The sequence below is a fragment of the Nymphaea colorata genome, unplaced genomic scaffold (assembly GCF_008831285.2).
Source record: "Nymphaea colorata isolate Beijing-Zhang1983 unplaced genomic scaffold, ASM883128v2 scaffold0154, whole genome shotgun sequence".
NCBI classification, from domain to species: Eukaryota; Viridiplantae; Streptophyta; class Magnoliopsida; order Nymphaeales; family Nymphaeaceae; genus Nymphaea; species Nymphaea colorata.
Genome location: NW_022204660.1, coordinates 20,001 through 36,183, shown reverse-complemented (window position 1 = coordinate 36,183; position 16,183 = coordinate 20,001).

Here is a 16,183-nt window from a genome sequence, read left to right as displayed (position 1 = left end):
CAAAAACACGCATGGCATTTGCCTTATGGGGGTCTTGAATTGAATGAAGAGATTCGACCTCTTCTGATTTCTCTTCTTTGGTCGGTGTCTCTTCTTGATGCGTTTCTTTAGGCTCAATTTTCTTGCCTTTTCTTCTAACTAGGATTTCCTCATCAGACGAGGAACTTGAATCAGAACTGGAGGAGGAATCGCTTTCGGAGCTAGAGCTGGTCTCTGGCTCATCAATCACCACTATATTAAAAAGTGCTTTGCACTGGTGATTTTTATCCCACTTGCCCTCACATCTGAAACACAGGCCTTTCTTCCTGTATTCTTCAATTTGTTTAGGGGACAAGTAACGGGTAGGTAGTTCACGGCCTGGACGTGGGTGTGGCCTGAACTCGTTCCCTCTGTTGTAGGGAACTAATTCCCTTCCTTTGTTCTCTCTGAATTTGGTTCGAGAAGCAGAGGAGAAGGAAGGTTTCTTCCTCTGTTTGTCAGCCCTGCGAGCCTTTTTCTCTCGCTTTTCCTCTTTTCTCTCTTCAATTCGCTCTTCATACAGTCGGGCCATAGCGAAGCATTCTTCGAGATGATCGAAACGATGTATCTTCATCTCGCGTTTGATATCGCTTCTAAGGCCTCCTTTGAATGCTCCGATTAGAGCCTTCTCGGGCCATTGTACCATGCTAGCTAGTCTTTCGAACTGCTTTTGATAGGTGGGCACGTTCGAAGTTTGGACTAGATTTTTGAGGTCCTCGTCATAATCGATGAACGTGGACTCTCCAAAGTGAAGCTGCAAACTAGCCTTGTACTTTTCCCAAGTGGGATCGACTGTTTTGTGCTCAAACCAAAGATAGTGGGTGGTCGCTTCGCCAGTCATGTTGGCTGTAGCGATTTCTATCCATTCTTCTTGTGGAATACGATGGCACATGAAGAAGCGTTCAGCCATGAATAACCACTCTCTGAGGTGCTCTCCGTTGAATTTTGGAAAGTCGTACTTGACGGATGGTGTACGTCTTTCTTCTAGACGAGGTGGTTCTCTTCGAGTTCTCCTTGGGCGAAGGGGTGATTCATCTTCACCATCAGATAATTCGTACATTGGGTTTTGAAGAGTTTGGCCTATCCGTGGGCCACGAGGAGTCCTGTAGTATTCGCTATAGGGCTCTTGTTGGTACCTGTCTTGTGGAGGACGCATGAGCCTACCCCCTTCTGTGCTTGTCCCAACGTGAGATATGTTGTTGGGATTGATCTCAGTGTCGGTTTGATAGCCAGGTACTGCTAACAAACCTTTCCCTTTCTGTGCATTCGGACCCTGAGTGGTCCTTTCCGCGATGATGGCTTGCGTTTGGGTGGTAGACATTTGTCGGAACATGGCCCGTATCTCATCCATTTCCTTTTGTCTATCTGCATTTTGACGGTCCATTTCTTTCTTTCTCAAGTTCTCTACCTTAGCCATGTCGGTACGCATCTGTAATAACTCTTTTTCTATGCTTAGGATGCGTCCTAAAGCATAGTCGGGCACTTGGCCTCTCTGTGATGGCTGAGCCTCTTCGGGAGTGTCATGAGGATTCTCCTCAAGCACGGGCTCATCTGAGTTAACATTCTTTTTTGATTTTCCCATTTTAACTTGCGAAATCAAAAACTAACCTAACTGAAATCCAAAGTCTGACACAACTGCCACTCTTAATCTAACCTAGACTGTCGACTCTGTCACGCTGCCGCTGCCACTGCTTGAGCTGCCGCGCGTGAGTCCTAAGGCAAGGGAGACGGGTTGGCCCGTCTAAAGCCGCGCTACGCCTTAGCGCCTAGGCAATCTCACCTCGCTCTCGGCCGGGCTTTAAAAAAGCCTAAATCGTCACACCCGCCTGGTGTCTCGACGACGAGCCTCGAGCTTAGCTGCCCTCGGGTGTACGTTGTGTACAACCCCACACTTGCTAAAATCGAGCAAGCGAAGCCTAGAACTTACTGAATATAATGCTGGAAGTCGTGAAACCTTTACTTTTCTAACGACTTAGAAACCCGAAATACCCTGACAAGAAAACCCGAAACTGATACCTCTGAATTTCTGCCGTTTGAAGTACCTTCTGAAGCTGACTTTTTTGTAGGTCGGGTGCTCAGACTGACAGTTCTAGTCTCAAGTTGGCTCTGATACCAATTGTTAGGTCTCGTCCCGATTAGGCCAGAATTTCCTAACCAAGACGCTCCTACTGCCAAGACCGACTTGAGTACTACCTAAAAACCAAAATTCCTAAATAAAATTTAGTACAATTAATCTACCCGGCCGGACAAACCCCGGCGCAACAACCCCTAGGACAAAGTTACACAGAGTGAAGTTTCCCAACCTAACTAAGGAGTAACCTAATACAAACAACTACAGGGGTTACAGGCTAGTACAAACGCAAGCGATACAAAGATTACTCTCAACTCACTCACAAACACACCAAACCATGCAAACCACTTCTAACGGACAAACCACACCCAACGAAAGCAAATGGGTAGGTCTGCTCCTTGCGACCGTGTCTCGGGCAATAAGACCCTCGAGGTGCCACAGTGAGGAGCTTGGCCGAAGCCTGGGCTAAAACAACAAATTAAATAAACTAGATGAAATCCTAGTGCAAAAACAGAATGAACACCCTCCCCGAATCTACAAAGGCTGGAGAGCGTTACCGACCAAGGCGCTGCCTTGGCTGTACCGAGAGACCACGGGGTAGAATACCTAAGCCCCGGGTATTGCAGCTCACGGGCCGGCGTGAAGCGCGCGGCCTGGACAGCCTCCTGCTGTCGGACGACGTGGACAGACTGCTGGCCGAGACAGCCGCCTGCTGTCGGCGCTGACGGGCAGTGCGCTGCCGAGAACAGTCGGCTGCTGTTGTGGGCGAACCTGCGGACGAGTAGCCTAGACGAGCTTGCTGTCGCCCGGGCAGACAGACAGAGTGCCGACGAGGTTGTGCGACCACCTGTCACCTGAGGCGCGGGCTGGATGCCGCGGTGCTGACGGAAGGAGGAGGCGACCGCCTGTCGCCTGAGATGCGCCTGCGGGATGCGGCGCGGCCGAGGGGGGCGAAAGCCTTGCGGCAGTGCCTACCTACCTGGCGCTGGAAGTGGCTCGGCCACGGTTATCGACAAGGAATGCCGACGACGGCGCGGGTGGCCGAGGGGCTGGCCGACGACGGCTAGCGAGCGGCTAGCGTCTCCGGCTGTTCCTAGTCCCTAGCTAAGGTCGGGTTAGCTTGGACGGGCAGAGCTCTACGGGTAGGCTGGTTAAGCGAAGTGAGGTTAAAGGCTAGGGTAGGCTAGAGGAAGCAGAGCTAAGGTGCGGAAGACAGGTTAACCTAGCTACTAGGTGGGCTAAGCCGAAAGGTAGAAGAGGAAGCAAGAGAGGCTAAGGCAAGGCTCGGGAGTTGGGACTTAGCGAGCTGGTTGGAGATGAAGAGAGATCACAAGTGAGCTCGGTTGGGTCTGGTCAATGGGACACTCGAGATAAACTCGAGTCAACTGGGTTCAACCTAAGGTGCCTCGGGTTTGACCGAGTTCCTACTAGGCTAGGTCAGGTCGGGTTCAGTCAACTTGGGTTAAGACCTAGAAGAGGTCGACTAGGTTAAGTCCGGTTAAGGTTTAGCTGGGTTAGGACCAAATGGGTTAGGTCGAGTGGGTGAGGACCTGGATGCTTGCCACTTGGCAAGATGAACGGGTTAGCTAATGTGCGCTAAGAGAATGCCTATCAACAAGGGAAAGGTGAAATGCTTTCCTAAAGAGAAGAGGGATGAACCTAGACTAGAATCGGGAAAAAGGGGAGATAGCTACACGATGTAGCTTAGTGGACTTCGAAGAAGGGGAGATGGAGACACGTGGACAGATGAAGGGTGGAGACTAGCTGCGGTTGGGCGAGGTGGAGAGGCGGCCAAGGGAGGAGCGAGTCCTCGGGTGCTTTTCCTAAAGTTTAGGAAGAGGGGCGCGAGTTGGGGGAGAGGTGCGCTAAGTGGGGAAAAAGGCAAGGGCGAGGTGGCAAGACGGGAACGCAAAGGGGAAAAGTAACTCGACGAGGCGGAGGGGGTGCTGGGTCGTGGTCCTTCAGATCTTGACACGTGGCCAGATGTAAGGCCACAACTTCATGCGATAAGGGAGAAGACCAAGCAACAAGTAAAGTGGGGCGAGGTGGCGAGGTGGCTCCTATGAACTAGGGGGCACTTTCCTAAACTTACTCAATCGTGGGGACACTTAGAAAATAACTGGCTTCAGCTTTTGGATGATGGCTCGGATGACAGACACGTGGCAGAAGCAAGGGACAGGATTGCACTTACCTGGTTCAACCGAAGTCGAGTAGATTCGCACCTGATGAAGCCGGTGGCGCGGTTTGAGTGACACCAACGCTCTTGACCAAGATGCCCTCCTCGCCTTCACTAGAGCCTTCACCAGAATAGGGGCAATGATGTCCTTCACGCTTCAGGTCATTAATCTGCCGGAGATTGCAAGGCCAACCGGAGTAGCAGCAGAATTCCGGCAAGGAGCCGAGACTTCTATTCCACCATCGGATGAGACTTGGAATCGGCCAACGTAATGCTTAGAGAATAGCGATTCCAGCTATAATGCAAACGAAGGATTTCCACGGCTAGATTTCACAGGTCAGCAAATTCGACTCTGCTGCGCCGTGGACAGAATTGCAGAAACAGGCCGAGAGATCTAACTCAGATTTGTGACCGTTTCTCCAACTCTCACATACGATTGGTTTGGCAAGGATAGCTTGTCGACTTTCTGATCTTCCAAATGTAAGTAGGACTTCGCCTAGAGAGTCTTCACCTAAGAACTCTAACTCTGCTCTCGGGTACGCCGAGAGAGAACAGGGACCTCGGGAGTGCTCTCCCCTAGACCGGAATCCTAAAAACAGAAGGAAATCTCGAAATCAAGCCACTAACCTTTACTGCCGTCCTTATTGAATCCAAAAATGGATTCAATCTTCCCTGCTACAAGGTCCGCCTCTCAACTTCACCGTGACCGTGAGGAAGGTGCAGAACGCTGCTGATATGCTGTTTCGATGGGGAGAAAGCCGGGGACAAGGGAGGGATCTTCGCCGGTGAGGAAGAAGGTCCGCCGCAAGCCTTCCAACTCGAGCGCTGGCTGGTTCACCACCGATGCTCCGAGTTCTTCAAGGAGGAAGAAACGCCACAGTAGAAGGGGGCGCGAGGGGATGAGAGGGCACACACTCGAACGCTCGGGCTGGAGTTGTGCTTTGATTTCAGAATCAGAGTTCCTCGAGAATGAGGAGGGAGAGCCAAACCTCGCACGGAGGAGAGAGAGCGCCTTGCGCAAAATGCTTTCAATTCCTTAATCTTTGATACGAATTACAATGATCCAAAAGTATTTATACTAATCCTATTTGAGCGAGTCTACAATCCAGATCTCACTCTCTACCCAAGACCCCAAATCCAAAACGCCAAGCACAACCCGCTAGGCTAGGTTCCTACCTCGAATCCTAATATTAACAAGCCTAAGACTAACTTTATTTACTTGTTATTCATAAAGCAAAACGGGCCTAGTGCCCACGCGCAAAGGAAAGGTTCGAGCCCCTGGATCTTTTGAACCCAGGGTGGGGACCTTGTGAGGGGACCCGCCCTCACTTCGGTTTGTTGACTCAAGAGCTCGGTCAGGTTTGACCGAGCCGTTTACCTAAGACTTAGATCTTAGGACGTCTCAAGGGTCGCGTGAAGTGGACTCGTTTGGCTGGGACGCTTCTAGCTTGACGAGCCCTAAACTGGAGTCTAAGTCACCCTGAGACTGAACCTGCTTGAGCACCGTTGACGACCTAGTTGCTCCTCCCTCTCCTCCCGCTGCAACTATCTCTGGTGCTTCTTGACTCTTCCTGGGACTGGCCTTAATACATTGAAGAGAACGAGCTCCAATATCAGAAGCCTTGCGCTTCCTTCTGCTGGATTCGGCGGGCTCGGTCTCAACTGGGTCTGGACCGCTGGGTAGGTCCGTAACAGAAACCAACGGCCGTGCCTACCCCCACGATCACCTTGGACCAACCAGAAGACTTCCTAGACAAATTAAAACAAAGACACTACCCAGTCGGACAGGACCCCGACTTAGAAAATCCCGGATAGGTAGCGGAATACAAGAGAGGCTATACCCAAATCCAAGCAAAACCTACTACACAAATCTAAGAGATGCGAGGCTAATACAAGCGGAAGCGATACATTTGTTAAAAATCACTCAAACTCACTCAAGCAAACCATGCAAACCACGCCTAAACGCACAAACCACACCCACCCGTAGGAGGCTAGTGCTGGCACGAGGTCGTGTCCTTGGCGCAGTGCCGCGGAGGTCCCTCTATGCACAACTACGACCTCACGGTCGGGCTGAAAGCAAAATGCAGAAATAAATGCTACCTCCCGCGTGTCTAAAGAGAGGAGTAGAGTGTACCGGCCAAGGCTAGCTTGGCTAAGCAGTCAAAAGCCTCGAGGTGAGATTCCACACTCGAGGACTACCAGCAACACGAAAGAAGAGGGCTGGTGCAGAGCTGAACTCCAAAAGAAGAGGCCGTGAGTGAAGTCAAGCCGTTCCAAGAGACGCGTGAAGTAGGATCACCCCGCCGGAATCGCCTAGGAGCACTTCAACGCCTTGCTGGATGTCTGGGGGACCTTCTGGAATCCACGCCGGAGAGTCGCCGGAAAAAGAGCAGAGGTGGCCGGAGGTGGCCGGAGGTCGCCGGAATATGCTGGATCAAGGCCCGCCGGTTCCAAAGACTTCAAGGATGCGGCTAGCAATGCCGCGGTCTTCCTTGGCGCTAAGGTTGAAACCAACTAGGCGCGGGACTTGGACTGAGTGGGTTCGGACCAGGTGGGACCAGGTGGGACCAGGTGGGCCCGGGCTAGGTTTGGCCAGCGAGCTAGGTCATAGGTAGAGTAGGCTAGGTAGGTCCTACGGTCAAAATCTTCGGTTGACCGGGTGTGGGGAAGGGACTCAAATGAGGGTTCCTACAAAGTAGCTAGGGTGGGTTTGAGTGGCTCGGTTTAGGGTAGATGAGAAAATGGAAATGGAAAGGCAAGTGGTAACTTGGTAAGTTCGGGTGAGCTCGGGGTAATTGGGTAGGGTAGAGTTGGCTAAGAATATGGAGAATATTCCATGATAGGATTGTCCTCCAAGATTCTAGGCTAGGTGGCGTTCTAGAAGGGCTATCTCCCTAATACGTAGGAGAGAGGCTAGGGATCTTGGTGAGGTGTATAGGTGAGGTGGCGATTTGGCTGATGAGGTGTGTGGCTGGGCAATATCCTAGCTAAAATGGAGGAGGAGGTGGCAGTCAACAAGGTGATCAGCCACCTACGAAGTAGGAGAAGATCTCTCAAAAGAGAACTCGCCCCTTCCAAATGTGATCCACTAGCTACAAGCTAGGGATGTGGAGGATTTCACTCCAAGGTTCTCTCCCAAGTGCTCCCGATCATGCCACGTGTACAGATATGTGGTGGAGATGGCGAAGGGCCCAAGTCAAGCAATCACTTACCGATTTGGGTGAGACAAATGCGAAATCCCCAAATGTGACGACGCAAGAGTGCTTTCCCCAAATGTGGCCGGATTTTCCCCAATTGAGGCCGGAATCTCCCAAATGCACACACGAATAACTCGAACACTTGCAGCCCGGGATGGAGTGATGCCGGAATCAATGCAGCAGTGGCCGGAATTAGACAATTCCGGCCAATTTCCAGAACTGGCCGCGCCTAGTCCTCTTGCCGATTCTCTCTTTCTTTTACTTTAATTTTTCATTTGGGCGTCTTTCTTTTTCTTTTCTTTTCTTTCTGATTTTTCTCGCCCTTCTTTTCTGTTGTTTTCTTTCTGATTTCGACCAGCAAGAGGGAGGACAAGGCAGTGGCTAAATCTGAACTTTCTTGGCTCAAAGAAACTAAAACAATCGAATGAAACTCATAGAATTAAACGACAATAACTAGCTGGAGGTGCGTGACTCGTAAAATCGAGTTTAAGGACGATTTCCACCGTGGGAAAGGCTAGCTTGCTGGCTGTGATTCCAGCAAGAACTCCCCTTGGCCGAACTCTCCCCTAAACTCTCTTAACGCCGTTGCACGCCCCTACAATCGAGTTATGGACGCTTACCTCTAAGAGCCCAAATCTGGAGTGGATACTTCACCCTTCTAGTCGCCTAGAGGATGAAGTCTTCCCAGTACGAAGAGGCCTCTAACCTTCACGGGTGGAGACGTGGAGGCTGCACCGCTACCGTTGATGAAGACGTGGGGAACAAATCCATGGGAAGAAGCACCTTGCGCCGGACGCTTGGAAGCTCTTCATTTGGCTAACCCTTCGGTTGAGTGATTAGGGAAGAATAGAAGAAGAAATCAAGGCTAAGAGAGAAGAATACCGTCGGGTATAGCTGCTGTTGCTTGAGGAATTTCAGCAAGTTGCATCGAAAATTCCCCAATGTAAGACGGAGGAAGAAGAACGTGGCTTGGAGAGGAGACGCGCGTGAGAGGGAGAGAACTCGAGTAGAGGAGAAGAGAGAGAGTCGATTCACACAAATGACTTCTATTCTCGAATTTTGCATACAGATCCAAAAGAATTCTAAATATTTATAATACTGAATTAAAAAGCGGATCTAAACAATTGATCCAACCCAAAATCAAAATCCAAAACGGAATTGACTACCAAAGCAAATGCGCACTCTAAAATCAAAGAAAACGCAAGCAAACTCGAACTCGAGACTTAGTGTCTCGTCCCTAACTCGTCCTCTCCTTAGCCCGCACGCTGTGGGCCTTGGTTCAGACCAGAAATTCGCCTAGGCTCGCCCTAGGCTGACCCTAAGTGCATGAGTATAGCGAAGACCTAGGTTGGACTAGACCGGACTCGGACTTGACCCCTTTCGCCTTGGCCCTCAAGAGCCTCGCTTAGAGCCGTTGCCTCTCCTCCCGCTCCTCCCTCGGCATCGATTCTAAGCTGAATATGTTCAGTTTGTAAGGTCTGCACCTGATGCACTACGCCTCCCTTTTGACTCAGCCTTGAGTCATCTTGGCCTTGTAGGGCCTTAATCGCATGAAGGGCGGTTTTGCCCCGCGCCCTTTGGCTGCTCTCAGCGACATCTGTGGCTACCCTAGGCCACTCTGCAGGTTGACCCGTATCAGATCCACCCTCCTGAGATGGAGCTTGTCCCCAAGCTCCTGTAGGGAATTGGAATTTTACCTTGTCAAACAACTCCCAGGAGGTACCACCATCGATTCCTTCCCATTCAATCAAAACCTCGTGGCGGGCTCTACCATCTCTAGTGACCCATCGGTGCTTTAGGATTCGATATGGGCGTTGGCTAACATCTGGTAATGGTTCCTCTTGCTCTGGTACTGGCCCATGATGCGGCTTCAACCGAGAGACATGGAATACTGGATGGACAAGGGCTGTAGGGGGCAAAGCTATGCGATAGGCTGCCTTACCAATTTTCTGAAGAACTCGAAACGGCCCATAGTATCTTGGCAGAAGCTTCGAATAGGGCTGTCCTAGCAACGATTTCTGCTTCATGGGCAGCCTCTTTAACCATACCATGTCGCCTACCTCAAATTCTCTGTCTCTACGCCCCTTATCATGCGCCTTTTTCATTCTAGCCTGGGCCCTCTGGATGTTTCTTTTTAGCGTGGCTAGAATGTCATCCCTGTTTCTCAAGGCAACATCGACCTCATCTTCTCTTGCGGTGTCTACCTCATACCTCGGGACATAACTCGGCGGGCAACCATACAGGGCTTCATAGGGAGTCATGCCGGTTCCTGAATGGAGGCTGGTGTTATAGGACCACTCAGCCCAAGATAAATATTTGACCCAGGTGTTGGGTCTCTCTCCGGCGTAACACCTCAGATAGGTCTCCAGTGTCCTGTTGACTACTTCGCTCTGCCCATCTGTTTGAGGATGATGGGCGGTGCTAAAGTTGATCACTGTACCCGCCATTCTCATATACTCCCTCCAAAAAGCACTGAGGAAGATCGAGTCCCGATCGCAGACAATGGTCTTGGGCATACCATGCAGCTTTCCAACGTGATCTTGGTAAACATTAGCAACCATTGGTCCATGGTAGTTTCTGGGTAGGGCCACAAAATGGCTGTACTTGGTTAAGCGATCCACCACGACCAACACCGCCTCTTTCCCTTCAGCTCGGGGCATTGCATCAATGAAGTCCATTGATACATCTTCCCATGGCTTATCCGGTATGGGCAAAGGGTTCAAGTGCCCTGGAGGCTTGATGGCCTCATATTTTTCACGTTGGCAGGTAGGGCAGGCTTTCACGTAATCCCTCACGTCTGCTTTCATTCCCTCCCACCAAAACTGTGCCTTAATGCGCCCCATAGTTTTAGCCACGCCTTCGTGACCAGCAATGCTCGAGTCATGAAAATGTTTGAGTAGCTCAACCTTGAGAGGCGAGTTCTTTGGTACCAAGGCTCGTCGCTTCTTGCAGAGTATTTCTCCTCTTAACGAATAGTGGGGAATAGACTCTGGATTCTGGCGTATGGACTGCTTGAGGAGCCTAAGTGTTAGATCCTGATCTTGCTCCTGAGTTAGTCTATCCCAAAGGTCGGTCTCAATCACAGAAAGAGTTTTTAAGTGCTCTGGCATGCGTGACAAGGAGTCTGCAGCAGAGTTTTCGGTTCCCTTCTTGTACTCTATCGTGAAATCGTAGCCAAGGAGTTTGGCTAACCATCTCTGCTGGATAGGAGTCGAGACGCGTTGCTTTACCATGTACCTCAAACTGCTGTGGTCCGTTCTCACCACAAATCTTCGCCCAATCAGATAGGGCCTCCACTTGTCTACTGCTAAGACTATTGCCAAAAGCTCCTTTTCATAGGTGGAAAAGGGTTTGGCCCGCTCCGTGAGGGCTTTCGACATAAACGCAATTGGGTGGCCCTCTTGGCTCAGAACTGCACCGACGCCTACGTCACTAGCATCTGTCTCAATTATGAAATCCTTAGAGAAATCAGGGAGAGCAAGTACTGGGGCACTCATCATAGCGGCCTTCAGTTTGACAAAGGCCTCTCTTGCTTTCTCAGTCCATGTAAACTCCCCCTTTTTCAACATGTGCGTCAAGGGAGAAGCGATCAAACCATAGCCTTTGATAAATCTGCGATAGTACCCCGTGAGGCCTAAAAATCCCCGCATGCCTCGAGGGTCCTTCGGCAAGGGCCATTGCTCCATGGCCTGGAGTTTTTCAGGGTCGGCTCTGACCCCCTCATGTGATACGATGTGACCCAAATACCCGATAGAAGTCTGCCCAAAGCTGCACTTGGACATTTTCGCGAATAGGGTATTCTCCCTTAATATTCTCAACACTGTGCGAAGGTGCTCGACATGCTGTTCAATACTCTGGCTGTACACAAGAATGTCATCGAAGAAGACTAACACGAAGTCACGCAGGAACTGACGAAACACGTCATTCATACATCGTTGGAATGTTGCGGGCGCGTTCGTAAGTCCAAACGGCATGACCAAAAACTCATAATGGCCGTCATGGGTACGAAATGCCGTCTTTGTAATGTCTTCCTCATACATTCGAATTTGGTGGTACCCTGACCGGAGATCCAACTTGGAAAAGATGCGAGCTCCAGATAGTTCATCCAAGAGTTCATCAATAACAGGAATTGGATGCCTATCCTTGACAGTAGCTTCGTTCAAGGCCCTGTAATCCACACAGAATCTCCATGTGTTGTCCTTTTTCTTGACGAGAAGGACTGGCGACGAAAAGGGACTAGAACTTGGCCGAATAATATTACTTTCTCGCATTTCTTTGACCAATCGCTCAATTTCTGATTTTTGAGCGTACCCATAGCGGTACGGGCGCACGTTAACCGGCTCTGTGCCGTTGGTCAATACTATCCTGTGGTCATATGATCGAGGTGGAGGAAGTCCTTTAGGTTCCTCGAATATATCCTTGAACTCCTCCAACACTTTCTGAATCTGCTCGGGTACTTTCTCTTCTGATCCCTCTTGAGCGACAACTTCCTCTGCCACTGAAACTAACCAAGCCGCTGGTCTCTGGACTGCTATAGCCTTTAGCGCTGCCTTGGGTGCCAAACTAGGATCGACTGCCCTTAGCACTACTTCCTCTCCTCCACCCTCTTTAGGTAGGCACATCTCCATGGTAGAGAAGTCCCACCAAATTCGCCCTAAGGTCTTGAGCCATTTGACTCCAAGAATGATATCTACGCTGGGTAGAGGGACAACTAGCAAGTCGACTGTATAAGGAATCTTCTGAAGCACGAGCTCTACGTTTGCATACTTGCGAGTGCAAGGGAGACACTCACCATTGGCCACCAGTACTTTAAGAGTTGGGTGCTCTTCGATGGTACAATTCAATTCCTGAGCGAGGTGGTCACCCACGAAATTGTGAGTAGCCCCCGAATCCAAAAGAACAAGAACATTTCTCTTTCCAATTTGCCCTATAACTCTCATAGCATCTGGTCGGTTAGGGTCTGTCATGGTATGACAAGCGCCCTCAAGGGGTGGCCTTTCCTGCTCTTGAGGCTCTTCTCGGGCCTCCAATTCCTCTATTTCTTCGATCATAGGGGATTGATCTTCTTCATCGTCGGCGTCATCATCCAAAACCGTGTAGACTCGAATGTGCTTGCACTTGTGCGTAGGGTCCCACTTTTCTTTACACCAGAAACACTGCTTGTTCTTGATTAACTCTTCTCTTTCTTCCCGAGTTAGTACAGGAGGCGCTCGACCCTTGAAAGCGGGTTTAGGTTCTTCTTTACGCGGAGGGGCTGGAAGGAGTTTTTGCGGTTGAGGGATCTCCCTCACACGGACTGTTCCGGGGTTTCTCCATTGTCGGTACAAGGCTTGTTTCTTTCTTTGCCTATCCTCGATGGAACGTGCTTTGGCAAAGCACTTCCGCAACTCTGTGTTGGGCTCAGCCCGTATGTCTATCTGAATTTCCTCCTTCAATCCTCCAACAAATGCGGCAATGAGGGACTTGGGCGTCCAATCAACCATGCTTGCTAAATTCTCAAACTTGGCTTGGTATTCTTGAACTGATGCGGTTTGTCTTAGATTACGCAACTCGATGTCGTAATCTACATAGGAAGACTCACCAAATCTGAGCATGAGAGCTTCTTTGAACTCTCCCCACGTATTGACTGGCTCCTTGAGCTTGAGCCAACGATACCATCTCCTAGCTTCGCCATCGAAGTGTAGAATGGACGTTTGAAGCCATTCCTCATCAGGAATCATCTGACATGTGAAGTACTCCTCCACTTGAAAAATCCAATCTAAGGGTTCCTTGCCATTGAATCTAGGGAAGTCAATGCGAACCATAGGAATCCTTGGTTGGTTTCTTGGCGCTGCCTGACGCTCTCTATACGGCTCCCAAGAAGGTGGTTCACGGTCTCCTCTATCACCCCATCTACGATCTGAATTAATATTCTCCCACTGTGTGCCTCCAAATCTGGACCTATACTGGCTGGATTGGGGTCCATAAGGCTCTCGGTTCTCCCAATCAGGCGAGGAGTTATGATGCCCACCGTGATAGTTGTTGAGGTTGGTGGGCTGTGCTTGGAAACCTCCATTATTGCTGTTATTCCCCCCGGGTGGTGGTCTACTAGGGCCGGCTTGCGAATGGAAGGGATTAGGACCGACGTTGGGCGGTCCATTGAGTATGCCCTTGCCCTTATCAACGTGGGGCTGTGGGGGATCCGGGTTGTTTCTCCTAAGGGCCTCTTGATTGGCCGTCATGACTCTCATCATCTCCTTGATCTCATCTAACTCGTTGAGCTTAGAAAGTTGTTTCTTGTAGTCGCTCATCTCGTGGCGGATTTTCAAAACCTCATTTTCGATGTGAACCATTCTTTCCACCGCGTATACCTCCATCTCAGTAGATGGCTGTTCCTCATTGGCTGAGGTCTCCGCCTCAACATCTGGTGCCTCGGGCACGACTTGCTTCTTCTTAACCATTGCGATGGTTAAGTCCAAAAAAAAAAATCAGAAATCCAAACGTCTAAAAGAATCACACGACTAGTTGAAAACCACTGACTCTGACACTGACAAGAATTCCAGCTGTATTCTGCCCTGTATAAAATCCGAAATGCCGATACTGTACTTGCTTGCTGCTGCTCCAAGGAGGCTCTGATACCAAATTGGTAGGGTCTTGTCCGTGGCCGACCTAAGTCTGAAACCAACGGCCGTGCCTACCCCCACGATCACCTTGGACCAACCAGAAGACTTCCTAGACAAATTAAAACAAAGACACTACCCAGTCGGACAGGACCCCGACTTAGAAAATCCCGGATAGGTAGCGGAATACAAGAGAGGCTATACCCAAATCCAAGCAAAACCTACTACACAAATCTAAGAGATGCGAGGCTAATACAAGCGGAAGCGATACATTTGTTAAAAATCACTCAAACTCACTCAAGCAAACCATGCAAACCACGCCTAAACGCACAAACCACACCCACCCGTAGGAGGCTAGTGCTGGCACGAGGTCGTGTCCTTGGCGCAGTGCCGCGGAGGTCCCTCTATGCACAACTACGACCTCACGGTCGGGCTGAAAGCAAAATGCAGAAATAAATGCTACCTCCCGCGTGTCTAAAGAGAGGAGTAGAGTGTACCGGCCAAGGCTAGCTTGGCTAAGCAGTCAAAAGCCTCGAGGTGAGATTCCACACTCGAGGACTACCAGCAACACGAAAGAAGAGGGCTGGTGCAGAGCTGAACTCCAAAAGAAGAGGCCGTGAGTGAAGTCAAGCCGTTCCAAGAGACGCGTGAAGTAGGATCACCCCGCCGGAATCGCCTAGGAGCACTTCAACGCCTTGCTGGATGTCTGGGGGACCTTCTGGAATCCACGCCGGAGAGTCGCCGGAAAAAGAGCAGAGGTGGCCGGAGGTGGCCGGAGGTCGCCGGAATATGCTGGATCAAGGCCCGCCGGTTCCAAAGACTTCAAGGATGCGGCTAGCAATGCCGCGGTCTTCCTTGGCGCTAAGGTTGAAACCAACTAGGCGCGGGACTTGGACTGAGTGGGTTCGGACCAGGTGGGACCAGGTGGACCAGGTGGGCCCGGGCTAGGTTTGGCCAGCGAGCTAGGTCATAGGTAGAGTAGGCTAGGTAGGTCCTACGGTCAAAATCTTCGATTGACCGGGTGTGGGGAAGGGACTCAAATGAGGGTTCCTACAAAGTAGCTAGGGTGGGTTTGAGTGGCTCGGTTTAGGGTAGATGAGAAAATGGAAATGGAAAGGCAAGTGGTAACTTGGTAAGTTCGGGTGAGCTCGGGGTAATTGGGTAGGGTAGAGTTGGCTAAGAATATGGAGAATATTCCATGATAGGATTGTCCTCCAAGATTCTAGGCTAGGTGGCGTTCTAGAAGGGCTATCTCCCTAATACGTAGGAGAGAGGCTAGGGATCTTGGTGAGGTGTATAGGTGAGGTGGCGATTTGGCTGATGAGGTGTGTGGCTGGGCAATATCCTAGCTAAAATGGAGGAGGAGGTGGCAGTCAACAAGGTGATCAGCCACCTACGAAGTAGGAGAAGATCTCTCAAAAGAGAACTCGCCCCTTCCAAATGTGATCCACTAGCTACAAGCTAGGGATGTGGAGGATTTCACTCCAAGGTTCTCTCCCAAGTGCTCCCGATCATGCCACGTGTACAGATATGTGGTGGAGATGGCGAAGGGCCCAAGTCAAGCAATCACTTACCGATTTGGGTGAGACAAATGCGAAATCCCCAAATGTGACGACGCAAGAGTGCTTTCCCCAAATGTGGCCGGATTTTCCCCAATTGAGGCCGGAATCTCCCAAATGCACACACGAATAACTCGAACACTTGCAGCCCGGGATGGAGTGATGCCGGAATCAATGCAGCAGTGGCCGGAATTAGACAATTCCGGCCAATTTCCAGAACTGGCCGCGCCTAGTCCTCTTGCCGATTCTCTCTTTCTTTTACTTTAATTTTTCATTTGGGCGTCTTTCTTTTTCTTTTCTTTTCTTTCTGATTTTTCTCGCCCTTCTTTTCTGTTGTTTTCTTTCTGATTTCGACCAGCAAGAGGGAGGACAAGGCAGTGGCTAAATCTGAACTTTCTTGGCTCAAAGAAACTAAAACAATCGAATGAAACTCATAGAATTAAACGACAATAACTAGCTGGAGGTGCGTGACTCGTAAAATCGAGTTTAAGGACGATTTCCACCGTGGGAAAGGCTAGCTTGCTGGCTGTGATTCCAGCAAGAACTCCCCTTGGCCGAACTCT